General features: G+C 38.0%; 1 protein-coding gene across 3 annotated transcripts in view; it reads left to right on the forward strand.

Moving 5' to 3' along the window:
* Nucleotides 1–14,755, forward strand: part of LOC125272053 (catenin alpha-2-like) — a 453,892-nt gene that overhangs the window by 6,914 nt on the left and 432,223 nt on the right. The window contains exon 1 of one of the 3 annotated variants that reach the window (XM_048196615.1): nt 6,435–6,912. The exons of the other annotated variants lie outside the window; for them this stretch is intronic. The gene's annotated coding sequence lies outside the window, so the exon portion shown is untranslated. Of the gene's footprint in view, nt 1–6,434; nt 6,913–14,755 lie in introns of those variants that run through there. 3 annotated transcript variants of the gene reach the window in all.

Below are 14,755 nucleotides of genomic sequence, written 5' to 3' on the forward strand. Positions count from 1 at the left end.
TTCTCTCTCTCACTTTTTTTTTGGACATTTCTTTCTCTGTTTGACTCTATTTCATTCTCTTTTTTGTACATTCAAGGCCAGAGAGACCTGCACCAGTCTGTCTCCTGCCCCACAATGCACCAGGCCACTGTCCTTAAGCATTAACTCTAGTATTGATCATGGCATTTTTAGGGGTTGCACTGACTAGTTGATTGGTGTAGCCTCTAGTTAATGAATTTGGAAAACACTGTCGACACTGAAAGATGAAAAAACGGTGTTGGTCTGGTGGTCTTTTCTGTATTCTGTGGACATTCATTTTGAGAATAAAATGCAATGATTATCAGATTTTTTTTTGCTTGAAGTCAGTCTGGCTACTTAAAATGATGCTAGCCCTAGTTTCCCCTCTCTACACATTTTCTTTACTTTACTTTCTCTTCATTTTCTCCCCATGCTTTCAGCACCCCTGAGGGAAATTCTACAGCACAAATACTTCCACAGTGTGTGTAGAAACACAGTATATTATACTGTGTTATTATATATAGTATATTATACTGGCCTCCATTGTCTTTCAGATATGTCCTCTTCCTCCAGCTCTCATTTTTTCCTTCTCCTAATACTTCCCTGACCTTCTATCTTTGTGATTTTCAACATTAATTAACTTTCTTAATTAACTTTGGTTACCTAAGCCAAAATCTATCATGGGGTCAATGAATGTTTTAGCTCCACCATTAGCGTTTGAAGCGCTCAGGTACAGATCAAGTAAAGTGACCAGTCTTCGTACTTCAGGGTGTTTTAGTCAAGCTGAGCCCATTTACCTCCTTTTGAGGTGTCAGCAGTCGCTGCTTTGGACAGATGGTAACTCCCCCTTCCTGGCTGGCTTCAGTTCTATTACTGAGGGAAATCAATAGGACTGTAGAAGTCACCGTGACCTGTAATTTAAGAACATCTATAAAACTGCTTGCTTTAAACTCTGTTCAATTATTATTAGGATTCCTCTCTGATGGGCAATTGTCATTTTGACCACAAACACAATTGATTTCTGGCCGTGAAATCAAGTTGTGGCATACAAACAATATCAGCTACTTCCAAATCAAATTTTCAGACCTGTGCTTTTTATGCTCAGTATGCTGGGAAATTCAGCACCGTTAATGAAATCAACAGTCCTATTTCGTGTCTGAATATTAATCTTCAAAACAGATCATTTTTCTCTTTGGCATCTTCATGCAATATGTCTGTAATCAAAACCAAGGCCAGATCTCATTCACTGGTGTGTTAAAGAGATTCACTAAACTGCACAGACACAAACTTAAATGTATTGTTTTAAATTACAAAAATATCATACTTTTGCATACTGTAACATTTGCCCTATATTTCAGTTCTTCTGTCATATAACAGCTTTGTGTAAGGAACAGAGCAAAAGTTATTCAATGAAAATTTTAACATCTACCCTAGCTTTTATTGGTACATTTGTGAGATTTCAGCAGTGTCTGATTCATGACCAAATTGTTCTTTTGAGTCGGATCTTTTAAATGAATCATTACTCTAGTTTACAAAGCCTGTCAGAATGATTTGTTTATGAGTCAGAATCAATTCTCAAATCAATTCAATGATTCACTGATCTGGTCTTTCTTACTGGAAAGGAGATTATTAGAGAATAATGAAATTTCAGCATGTTAGGCAGTGTTCAGTGCAGACCACTTTTATGGTGCCTTTGAGTCTGTTTTGAAGTTCGAAAGCTCCAGGCCCTAATAATAATTATTTTATGGAAAAGAGCTACAAGTACAAAATTCCTACTTTCGTGTTCCACGGACGAAAGAAAGTCAAATGGGTTTGGAACAACATGAGGATGAGTAAATTAAAGATTTGTCATTTTGTGCAAATTAATCCTTGAACAGTTTTCGTCACGAATACTGAAATTAGCTGTCAGCGCTCATTTACCTTTCCCAGAAATATTTGGCTGAAACTTTATTAGCTTCAGCTCCAAAGGCAATTGCTGCTGAGAGTAATTTGACTCTTGCTTCTGTTGTCAGTTTGTTTTGCAATGAAATGCTATAAAAAGTTGAAATTCTTGTGCACGTCATTTGTCACCGGAGAGCTATAAAGCGAGAAATTCCCTCATCCATTTAGCTCAAACCTGTTTGTTATCTCTATACCTCTTCAAGACACGACGAAATAACCAATATTTGGAGCACAAGCTAATAACAGGCATCTAAATGGAAAGTGCTTTCCCTGCTCTTTTAGACTTTTCCTAAAGAAATAGTTTACCTAGAGTCTGTACAGCATACAGCATACTTAAATGGGACACCAATTTTTTCTTCTTTCAAATTTCTCATGGTCGGAGCCACTTAGCAGTTAGCACTCAGGCAAAGCCTTGGTGCTCATTTGGGCGACAAGTTTTTTGGACATTTAAGTTGTTTCTTTTTGTGTTTGTTGTTTTTGTGACACTTTTGGTTATACCGAATGACGATATTTTCAAACAATGCTAACAGGCTAATATCTAGCTAGCTAGCAAAAGGACAATCAAACATTTTATATTTAGTTTTTAAAATATTAAAACAATTTCCATGTTTTATAGCGGTTGTACCGAATGACCTGATGTTTGAGGACATGTGTATCAGCAAGTGAAAACATGAATTTTTCAAAGAGTTAAGAGAGAGTTAGTTACTTTGCTTCATGACCATGTGGACGTTTGCAGTTGGTAAAGACTAGAAGGGATACAGCTGCAGCCACTGGACATGCGCACATCAATATGCGTCATTTAATATTTATTTATTTAATTTAATAACTGTATTTGCAGTATTGTAAGGGTAGGTTTAGGGTTGGGGGTAGGTGTAGGTGTAGTCATTAAGGGGTTAGTTCACCCAAAAATGAAAATTCTGTCATTTATTGCTCACCCTCATGCCGTTCCACACCCGTAAGACCTTCGTTAATCTTCAGAACACAAATTAAGATATTTTAGTTGAAATCCGATGGCTCCGTGAGGCCTCCATAGGGAGCAATGGACATTTCCTCTCTCAAGATCCATAAAGGTACTAAAAACATATTTAAATCGGTTCATGTGAGTACAGTGAGTCACTGATTCATTTATGCTCCAATGCTTAATGAATCAGTGTTTTGAAATCGGCCATCACTAAATAAGTCATTATTTTGTTTTTTTGTCGCTCCAAAAATATTCTCGTCGCTTTATAATATTAATATTGAACCACTGTACTTACATGAACCGATTTCAACTAAAATATCTTAATTTGTGTTCTGGAGATTAACGAAGGTCTTATAGGTGTGGAACGGCATGAGGGTAAGTAATAAATTACAGAATTTTTTTTTTTTTTGGGTGAACTAACCCTTTAATAAAACACAATCTGATAAGTAGCAAATTATTGTGAAATTTTGCCTCACTTCCGGCCGTTGCTGTATCCCTTTGAGACACAACCTTTGCAGCTGTCTGAATGATGTCACTTCCTGTCACATGATATTGACCACATGACTTGATCCAAAATGGTCCCTTTATATTGGTTACTCCGAATTACATCAATGAAATTCATTTTTCCGGACATTCTTTCTCATAACAAAGCAATGACTTTTACACATAATTTTACTGCAATTTTGCACTATGTTGATATATGATGTTATAAAATCATGCCAGAATAAAAAAAAAATATATACGTTTATTACATTTTAAGATATTTTAATCACAATTGAAATGGCTGTATTGGCCTTTGCACGGTTAAACCGAATTACTTTTTGACGCTTCAAAATCTTTAAGATACCTTTATATGCAGCAAAATCTAAAAGAGATCTAGTTGTACTACCATACTTTGGATGTCATATCTTTGTTTTGTATTATTTTTAAGGCCTTTGGACAAAAAAATGACCCGTCACATCATTGACCGTTTTGTGTTTTGGTGATTTATGAAGCCTAACTGAACACTTTTTGACTATTACCATAGTATTATAAACTAAGTGGAAAGCCCAAAGTATACTTCATTTTTATGCGTATGCTAGAGTATACATACAGTGCGCATGAGTCATGACATAAATTTCATCATCACTATGCGTGTAGCCAGATTTTTCTTAATGTATGTTTGAAGTGTAGTTTTAATTGTGTCAAATTTTACATGGTTGGAGCCACTTAGCAGTAGGCACTCATGCTAACATGTTGAATGCTCATTTGTGTGGCACAAGTTTGAGTTTTTTGGACATTTAAGTAGTTTCTTTTTGTTTGTGTATGATGTGTGATTTATGAAGTAATTGATCACTTTTGACCGTAGTAGTAAGCACTGAGCGGAAAGCCCAAAACCTCATTTATTTGACAAGGTGGTAACACTGGCCTAGGCCATTGTTTCTTGGTCGATAAAGAAACAGAGGAGACAGAATGCCAACAACAACAAACTACTTGTGACTGCAAAAAAACAACAACAACAACAAAAAACAGACACCAATGTTGACAGGCACTTGTGTGAGGGAATAACAGATACTTGCAACTAGCTTTTAAATTGATTTAATGTGACAATTTTTTATCGCTCGTAACTTCTAGAGAGAAATAGTGCAGTCACTAGACAATAATGCATCTTCCTATAGTGCATGTGTCGACCGCCTGTGCTCACGCATGCTATCAAAAAGACTTTGAAAGGTTTTGCGTTCGGTTGTACACACACGCTAAGCGTTCGCACCAAAATTGAAGTATACTTTGGGCTTAACACACATATACATGCTTTCTTGGCTGAGGTTGCTCTTAAACTGCTGGGGAACAGAGATGTGAAGCTAATGGTCAGTGTGATCAGTGAAACGGTCTTGAATCACTGAGCAGGGACCCTTTTTTAAGGAATTTCATTACGAGATACAGTGCTTTATAATAATATTGGGAAAATGGAAGCTCCAGTCTGAGCTGCTTGTCCTGACCTTGTTTTACATGACTGCATGTGTTTATCTAGGTATTAACCTCAATTTGACTTAATCTAAATAAACAGCAAGGTACTGTGAAAGAGAGAGGACTGCAGTATGAGTACTTTTATGCATGAATTTGTAATAGAAAAAGTGCGTAATGGAATTTGGGTGTTTGTGTGCGAAGTGGTGGGACTGTCCATTGTGACTCTAAAATCTTATTAACATCAGGTTAATAAGAACTGGCTGATCTTTTTCACCATAGTCCCATAATGAGAGCTTTTCATATCATTCCATGATTCTGATAATTGGTTATTATGTAAAGCAGAAGGTAACTTGATTTGCATACCCTAAAGAAAATATCAGTGCAGGAATATCAAGGCAGCAAAAGAAAAGCTGACAGTCCAGGCAGACAGGTGACATATCCAAAGGCCATTATGATATCATCAGATTGCTCCCATTGCAATTATCGGAGCTGTCTGTGCCGCAAGTGCCTGATTGCATTAGGTAGAACTTTAGTTAATGGATGTCTCACTTTTATTTTTGATTACTTTGATTACAGATACTTCAGTTGCATACTGTAACATCAATGCAAGCTTGTGATGTTTCTAGTTTCTGGCCTAATGTTTTAAATAGTCTAACATCCATGTATACTGGATGTCTGCAGATGTAATGTTCAGTTTTACATCAATGCATTTCCTTTGAAAGTACAGTAAAGAAGCAAAGGAATTCACCCCATTATACTTTTGCTCAAGCTCACAGAGCATCGGTTCGTGTCAGGGTTAGATCGTGGCTTTGAGGTGATGTGGAGCCGAAACCTTGTAATTACATGGGGAAAAAAAGAAAAAAAAAAAGGAGGGTATACAGGGTATTTTAAATTTATTTGATGTTCAATTTCTTAAAGTTTGTCCAAAAATAAAAAGCACACTTTTTTACACTGATATTCAAAAGTTTGGGGTCGGTATGGTTATTTTAATATATTTTTTTAAATAATTTTTCTTATAATTTTTTTTTGGAGAAAACTGTGATACATTTTTTTTTTTCAGGATTTTTCAGGATGATGAATAGAAAGAACAGCATGTATTATGGCCCGAGCACCGATGGTGTGAGGATCCTATTGTAATTGCTTGGTCTATTATCCTTTTTCTCCAAAATGAATCACATTTTTGAGGGCCTAAACATGCTCGAAAACTCATGAAACTTTGCACACGCATCAGAAGTGGTGAAAATTTACATCTGATATCGGTTTCAGAATTAGGTGTGGCAAAATGGCTTGATAGCACCACCAATAAAATTTCAATTTAAGCGTCCTTATATGAAATTCGGTAGACACATGTAACAGCCCAGTACCTACAAAAAAGTCCCTGGGAGCAAAATCTGAATTTAACCAGAACAACATCATAATTGATCATTTTAATCTTAAGACCTTAGCGATGTTAAATTGCAAAAATCTTGAGTTTTCGGTGAAGGGCGTGTTCATGTCGGACTGACAAAGTCTGATGTTTCGCAATGAAACAGGAAGCTTTTGTAAGTAGGGCTGTGACGGTTGGCATGACAACCGCGCCACCGCGGTGGTGAAGTTGTCACCGCGGTCGTGGAGTGTCACCGGCGGTAGTGTGACGTCATATATAATATATATTTATATATCTCAGAGATCGCGTTAACTGAAAATTTTCCATCTTTAATGGAATTTGTTTAGCAGTGACGGGAAAAATCTGCAGCCCGTCCGTCATTTTGACAGATTATGTAGTTTGTATGTAAGCTTGTTGTAATTCCCACCCCTGTCCAGTAGGTGGTGAGTGCGCTCCAGTGTGGCAGCAGAGCGCGAGTTCAGTCTCCAGAATAAAATGAAAACGATGCGCTTGATTACACACAGACGAGCACCCAGTTTAAGTAAATTGTATAATGATAGTTACTTATGCATGCTTACTTAATTATTTTTTTTTATTTTTGTTGCTGACTATAAGTTTATGGTCAACGAATGGCTTTTCTGAGGTATAACGTTAGGTGACATTGTTGGCAACACTGATGAATGACGTGATACAGATTTCGGTAAGCTACTCTATCTTTCAACATATATATATTTTTTATTTTCATTCATGTTTATTTCGTTCTGTACAGTAGTAAAGATGAAAGGATGATCGCATTCACTCACAGTCCGTGACAAGAGTTCAAGACGAAAACTGAAAGTGACGCAGCTTTTCTTTGATCAACTTTCTTTTCATAGTATAAATAAATGCAAGCCTATGCCTATTTGCTTATCTTTCAAGTTTGTGAATAAAATGTCTTATCATTAAAATATAAAAATTAAAATGACGGGTAATATTATGATGGATTTTTTTACGATCCTGTCCATCAAAATGACGGCGAAACGCAAGTCTAACGCAACCTCTGATTAATATATATATATATATATATATATATATATATATATATATATATATATATATATAAAGAAACAAACCCCGCCCCGCCCTTCGGACCCCACCGCCGCAACACCAGCGGTTGTTGGTGATTTACCACCGCGGTAGTAAAAATTTGCCACCGTCACAGCCCTATTTGTAAGTCATGCATACAATGTCCAACCTGCCCCAAACTTCACGTTTGATAAGAGTCCTGGCCTGAAGACATCTACATGCAAATATTTAGATTAATCATAGCACCACCTGTTGGCAACTGGAAATGGCATGCTTTACTCTGCAATTCACTCCCTGAAGCACATTTGTATATACTATGAAGTACCAAATATACTAGAAACACATTAAATCATGCAACACTTGGCTAAGTGCTAATGGATGTGATTAACGCCACGTAACAGGAAGTTGTTGTAACTCAGGCATACAATGTTCGATCTGCTCCAAACTTCACATGTTTGAGAACAGTCCTGCCCTGAACACATCAACATGACAATATTCAGTTATAGTCATAGCGCCACCAGCTGGTAGCAGGAAGTGTGGCAAATACATATGACTGACCTAGTCCTCTTATTTTTATATACGTAAAGGCATTTTCCCACCGTGCTCTGTTTTCCTAAAGCGAGTGCGAGAGCCCTTTCATCTCTGCTTGCAGCTTTGAAATTAAAATCTTTTAAAACAATGTAAATGTCCTTACTGTCCCTTTTGATCAATTTAGTGCATCCTTTCTGAATAAAAGTATTAATTTCTGTTGAAAAACTGTGTAGAGGTAGGACAAATAGAAGTACCCCAGTTCAAACACTACTAAACTAGATTGCTTTGTTGTATATTGGATTGTACAACATGCTGTTTACTTCTTTACTAGCTTAATCAGCAGCACTTTTCTTGGTCAGTCAGCTTCACCAGAAAGACCAAGCTGGTCTACCAGTTAAGCATTTTTTCCCCAGTGAAATCAGGAAAGAGGTATTTCCGTCCAGTGCAGGAGTTACACCCTTTGTTCCGAACTGTTCCGATCACAAAGAAATCATTTCTGGATCAGTATAACAACTGTCTTGTGGCAGAGCAAACAAGACCGGTAGAATGGTACTAGTCATTATTCCCTTCGGCTTCTCATCTGAGGTTGTAGACAATGCTCTGTTGATAATAGCGGTGGTTACCGCAGGCCTTGGGAGCATCTGTCCGTCTGCTCGGCCTGAAATAAAACAGAGCCCAGAGCTCATTCTCCGTCTGAATGAGGATTAGTGAATCAGATGGACGGTTTTGCTCACAATCCTCTTTTGAAAGGAAATCTGTGCGTTTGTGGGCTTGTTAGTCAGACTGGCCTGCGACATGTTTGTCCAACTAAATTTGGCCTTTATCACATTTAGAGGATTCAGTAAACCCTATTTTATGTTTATTTATTCATAAAAACTGGATGAGCCAAATACATTTTTATTCAAATATAATTTATTGCAAAGCAAATATACATGTTTAACTACTACCCATTGTCATATGATCAGTCAATCAATAATGATTTTGATTTAAGTTTCACAAACCTTAAAGTATACAAAACTTGCTTCATTTTTTGAGATAGACATTAGATAGAATGTTATAATTTGTGGAGTCAGATTTTGATTCGGAAACAGCTTCCGGATTCGTGAAACAGTTTCAAACTGGTAACTGCTGACTTTGTGAATCCTTCTGAATGATTAATTAAATTACTAAAACTAAATGAAATAATAAAGACAGAATGACATTGAAAAAATTTTCCATATTAGTCCATACTAACATTTAGAGATATTGTATCAGTGTGAAAGAGTCTGCTAGCTGTGTTTCTGAATATTAGAATGACCTCATGGTGATAAAGTTTTGAAATGTTGCCGTTCCAGTTGGAATTTCGTGGGGGTTTGCTAGAATGTGGGCTGATAAGGAATGTGCATTTGTTGTAGTGGCAGTCTGTGTTGTGCCTGTTCTGTCTCTGTGGTGACACATACAAACACAGGTTAGGAATCTTATTGCTAGCTTAGCTGTGTATGAGCAACAGAACAAGATTAATTATCAGATAATCTTATCAGTATAATTTATTTTTCTTGAATATCCATCTTACCTCTTTCATGTAAACAAACACACATTCAGCAGTAGAAAGGCAGTGCAGGTTTTTTATTTTTTTTGCGTCTGTGTCGGTAATGACTTTATTGCATGTATGCCAGTTGTTTCTCTGTGGTCAGGACTATTTTAAGAGAGCTGCTCTAAGCAAAAACAAGCCACCCATACCTTTAATGAGTAATCTCTTCAGTAGAGATCAGCCAAATAGAGATTTATACTCAGTAGGTCTATCGTTTGTAAAATGTAGGGTAACAGGCTGGAGAAACACATTTGGGGTTGTAAATCTCAGATGAACTGTGAATTTGCCACCATGTGACTACAGAGTAGCATGCAAATATAATGATGACTACAAGTTTGATAGATTATCAGGTCAGTCCATTTCACAAATGAATAACTCTTATTAGCCGGTTCGTTTAATAAATCATTCAAAGATAATCACAAAAACAGAATTTTACCAGATCCCAGTAGTGTTGTGGCTAACTCTTTTTGCTCAGACTATCTTTTTAATAAATAAACTAAAATTAAGGCATAGTTACATTTATGCAATTTCAACATTTTAAACATATTTTTAATTGAGCTAAAAAAAAACAAAACATAAAACCCTTATTTTTGTGCTGCATAGCCTTTTGTCCTAGTGGGCATCTCACCATCAGCCACTGACATGTTCCAGAGACTTCCGCTGTAATGTGACTGTCACTCTTTATCTGCTTTGTATGCTTTCTTTATTCTGGACCATCTCTCTCTCTAATACATCTCTATCCCCCTCCTCTTCCTATTGTATCTGCTATACTTCCTCTCTCTTTATTTGTTTCCTCTGCTGCATTTCCTCTTGTCCTCTACTTTGTCATTTTATCCTCCTCACTCTCTCGCTCCGTCTTTCTCAATCCCCTCTCGCCCTGTGGCAAGTTGAGAAAAAACTGTTTGTGGAGAAAGAAATAAAATGAATGACTGGAGATATTTCTGTTGGCTAGAAAGGTGGAAAGAAATATGTACTGTGAAATGGAACAGTGGGTTTAAGATGCTTCCTGTCAAATGCAGCTACGCCCTCTTGTCCTCCTCCTCCACATGTAGCAAAGTCCTTCACGCTGTGAGCCAAATTCCAGGCGAACTGCACAAGAACATTGGGAGAACATTCTTGGTTTGACACCAGTTTCATTGCTACCACCTACTGTAGTGCAGGCCAGACTTCAGACGGTTTTTGCGTGCTGACAGAGTGCTGTGCTTCAGCGTGTTAACAGCCTAACAGTAATTAGACTGTCAGCAGCAAGCTCAAACCCTCTCGGAGAAGTTCTGTCTCTAACTTTATCCTCTTTAATGCTCCGCCAACTAGTTGATTAGTCATTCAGACAACCCACCGGGTAGTCGGTTTTGAAAATATTTGGTTTTGCACATCCCTAATAAAAAGCTGTGCGTCACTGACTCCTGGAAGTTGCACAGCAGGCAGAATTGGTGGATTTCAGCACCTCTGAGATCCCTGATATACTTAATGCAAAATCCAAGAAAGAACTGGTGTGACATCATTTCAACCAAAATCAGGCCAAAACAAAGTTCATTTGAAGTTTCATTCGGGAGTTCAAAACTGCAGAGCCCTGCTTATGTCATGCAGGATTAAATATGTATATCGTGGCCATGAATTAAAGATCTCATTCGCCCCGATGAAAAGCATCGTACCCTATCCCCTATATAATGCACTATGTGCCATTCATCATGTAGAAAAGAGTAAATGTGTGAAAAAGTGACACATTTTAGCAGCAGCTTCAGTGTCTATTTATAATGTAGGGGGCGGGGCGGCTCAGATTCTAGAGAGCATTTGATTGGACAGAAAATCTGATGAAAAGCTGAAGTGCAGAGTGATGTCATCAAAATCATTGATCCATACTGGCAGACGTGAGAGACTGTAAGTTTTGAATGCTTATATCTTCTAAATGTGCATTTTGTCATTGTTTTGGAGCACACTAGTTTATAGATAACAGAAAGACTAACATATTCATACTAAAAGGCAAAAAAAAACTTCAATTTTGATTTCATGGGGACTTTAACAATTTGTTTCCACGACTTGCTAAAACAGTACATCATCACGATTTACTAATTCATTCGTTTTTATATCGTTACGCGATATAATAATTAGTTCCTTCATTTTACTAAATTGTGTGCATGATACAGTATAATAATTGTTCTCTCGTTTTACTAAATCATGGCCAAATTAGGTAATGAATTAGTACAATGTGGCCAAACTTCTTTTTAATCCTAAACGAAGATTAAAAAAGAAGTTTGCTATAAGTGTATCGGGGTCTTAAAGGGTTAGTTCACCCAAAAATGAAAATTCTGTCATTTATTACTCACCCTCATGTCGTTCCACACCCGTAAAACCTTCGTTAATCTTCGGAACACAAATTAAAATATTTTAGTTGAAATCCGATGGCTCCGTGAGGCCTCCATAGGGAGTAATGACATTTCCTCTCTCAAGATCCATTAATGTACTAAAAACATATTTAAATCAGTTCATGTGAGTACAGTGGTTCAATATTAATATTATGAAGCAACGAGAATATTTTTGGAGCGGCAAAAAAACAACAAAGTAACAACTTATTTAGTGATGGCCGATTTCAAAACACTGCTTCAGGAAGATTCGGAGCATAAATGAATCAGTGTATCGAATCTGCTGTTCGGAGCGCCAAAGTCACGTGATTTCAGCCATTGGCAGTTTGGCACGCGATCTGAATCATGATTCGATACACTGATTCATTTGTGCTCCGAATCTTCCTGAAGCAGTGTTTTGAAATCGGCCATCACTAAATAAGTCGTTTTTTTGTTTGTTTTTTGGCGCACCAAAAATATTCTTATCACTTTATAATATTAATATTAAACCACTGTACTCACATGAACCGATTTAAATATGTTTTTAGTACCTTTATGGATCTTGAGAGAGGAAATGTCATTGCTCCCTATGGAGGCCTCACTGAGCCATCGGATTTCAACTAAAATGTCTTAATTTGTGTTCCGAAGATTAACGAAGGTCTTACGGGTGTAGAACGGCATGAGGGTGAGTAATAAATGACAGAATTTTCATTTTTAGGGGAACTAACCCTTTAACTGTCCGACAGCGCCACAAGAACTAGCGGAGCCATTTAGTGGCTGTGTGCGAGACACAGTTAGCGTCTCAGCCAGAGTCTAAAATGAGCATTCTCCAAGCACTGAATGTGAGGAAAAATAACTGTTGGCTAGTGTATGAATTTACCACCTTCCTAATATTGTGTTGGTCCCCCTTTTGCTGCCAAAACAGCCCTGACCCGTCGAGGCATGGACTCCACTAGACCCCTGAAGGTGTGCTGTGGTATCTGGCACCAAGATGTTAGCAGCAGATCCTTCAAGTCCTGTAGGTTGCAAGGTGGGACCTCCATGGATCGGACTTGTTTGTTCAGCACATCCCACAGATGCTCGATTGGATTGAGATATGGGGAATTTGGAGGCCAAGAAAAAACATCAAACTCGTTGTTATGTTCCTCAAACCATTCCTGAACCAGTTTTGCTTTGTGACAGGGTGCACTATCCTGCTGAAAGAGGCCACAGCCATCAGGGAATACCATTTTCATGAAAGGGTGTACATGGTCTGCAACAATGCTTAGGTAGGTAACATCCACATGAATAGCAGGACCCAAGGTTTCCCAGCAGAACATTGCCCAAAGCATCACACTGCCTCCGCCGGTTTGCCGTCTTCCCATAGTGCATCCTGGTGCCATGTGTTCCCCAGGTAAGCGATGCACACGCACCCGGCCATCCAGGTGATTGAAAAGAAAATGTGATCCATCTGACTAGCCCACCTTCTTCCATTGCTCTGTGGTCCAGTTTTGATGCTCACGTGCCCACTGTTGGTGCTTTCGGTGGTGGACAGGGGTCAGCATGGGCTCCCTGACTGGTCTGTGCTATGCAGCCCCATACGCAACAAACTGCAATGCACTGTGTATTCTTCTTCTTCTTCTTCTAAAATTTCACAGATCTGAGACCAGTTAACCTGAAACTGCTGATAGACTGTCTGACAATGAGACCTTCAATGAATATTCTTTGAGTTGTGGTAGAGAAGCTGGCACCAGATCAGCAAAAAAGGCTAAATTTTATGATATTTAGCATGGGTTAATCTAAGCTTTAATCTTCACCACTCCAGGGCAGGATCTCTGGGAACGGGCTGCAAAGAAGTTTAGGCTTAGGGTTTAAATTTAGGATGCAAGGCAGGAATATGCAAAACAGAATCAGGCGCCCTTTGATATTTCCGGTGAACCAGTGTCCTCATTCTCTCGAATGAACAAACACACAAAGTTTCATTCATTTCCATTTTATTTTATTTCTGTTTTGTCTCTATTTCTCAGTCTCAGATACACACTTTTTAAAACTTACTAGCATCGGCATATTGAGGTCAGCGTGAGGAGTTGGAGTGGACAAAAGAGGTCAAAAATGGCTGCGCTGGCTTTAGTCTGTGCTTAAAGTGTGTGTGTGTGATGAGGTCACGATGAGTCTGGCCTAATTGAGCTGTCTCTAATCCTCTCTAGTGTTTAAACGTCACACGGCATCACAGGTTTACAGCCCAGACGCTTATCACTATTTATATAAGGGTTTTCAGTTTGATTTCGTTAATCTAGTGGGATTTCATTTTTTTTAAACAAGTGGTAAATGCAATTAATCATGCCCTCTAACCCATATGTAATTTCCGCAAAAAGGATATTTTTCTATCCCAGCCAGATTGATTTGATGGCTAAATGGATTGCTGTTAACTGTAGGTCAGTTATGATAAATGGCTTATATTTGATGAAATAAAATACAACAACCAATATATTGGCTTCTTAAGGCTTTTTTTTGTAGCGCCTGTGTCTACATAATGTTTCACTCTTCTGTCGCAATAGAATATCTTTATATGTTTTCATTCTTCATTTGTGGGCTTTTCTGATAATACAAGTTTAACAAGTTTCTGAAATAACAGCAACAACAATAAAAGCATGTGTTGTCACATCAACAGTAAAGATTTCCTTGTCTTTGTGGCAGTCTCTCAGTTAACACGGCTGTTCCTCCACATGAAAACTAATGGATCAGAACCAATCAGCTTGCTGACCCGTTCTGACTCCAGTGTGTAGAAAATGCATGTGTGAATGTGTCACATTTCTGCCATTTCGCGCTCCTCGTTATGACTGCTGTTATTATCATCCTGGCAACCAGGCACAAATAGCGTAATTATTCCTATTTCCGCAGGATAATTGAGGCATTATTCGGTGATAATGGAACTGAAATAGATCTTGCACAGCTTCCTTCTGACGTGCTTTTCTGGAAGTGGCTGTGTGATATACTGGTCAGCTCGCTGTGAAAATAGACCTTTTTCTTTCCTACAAATGCATGTAAAATCTATTTCG

This window comes from Megalobrama amblycephala, linkage group LG7, assembly GCF_018812025.1.
Source record: "Megalobrama amblycephala isolate DHTTF-2021 linkage group LG7, ASM1881202v1, whole genome shotgun sequence".
NCBI lineage: Eukaryota > Metazoa > Chordata > Actinopteri > Cypriniformes > Xenocyprididae > Megalobrama > Megalobrama amblycephala.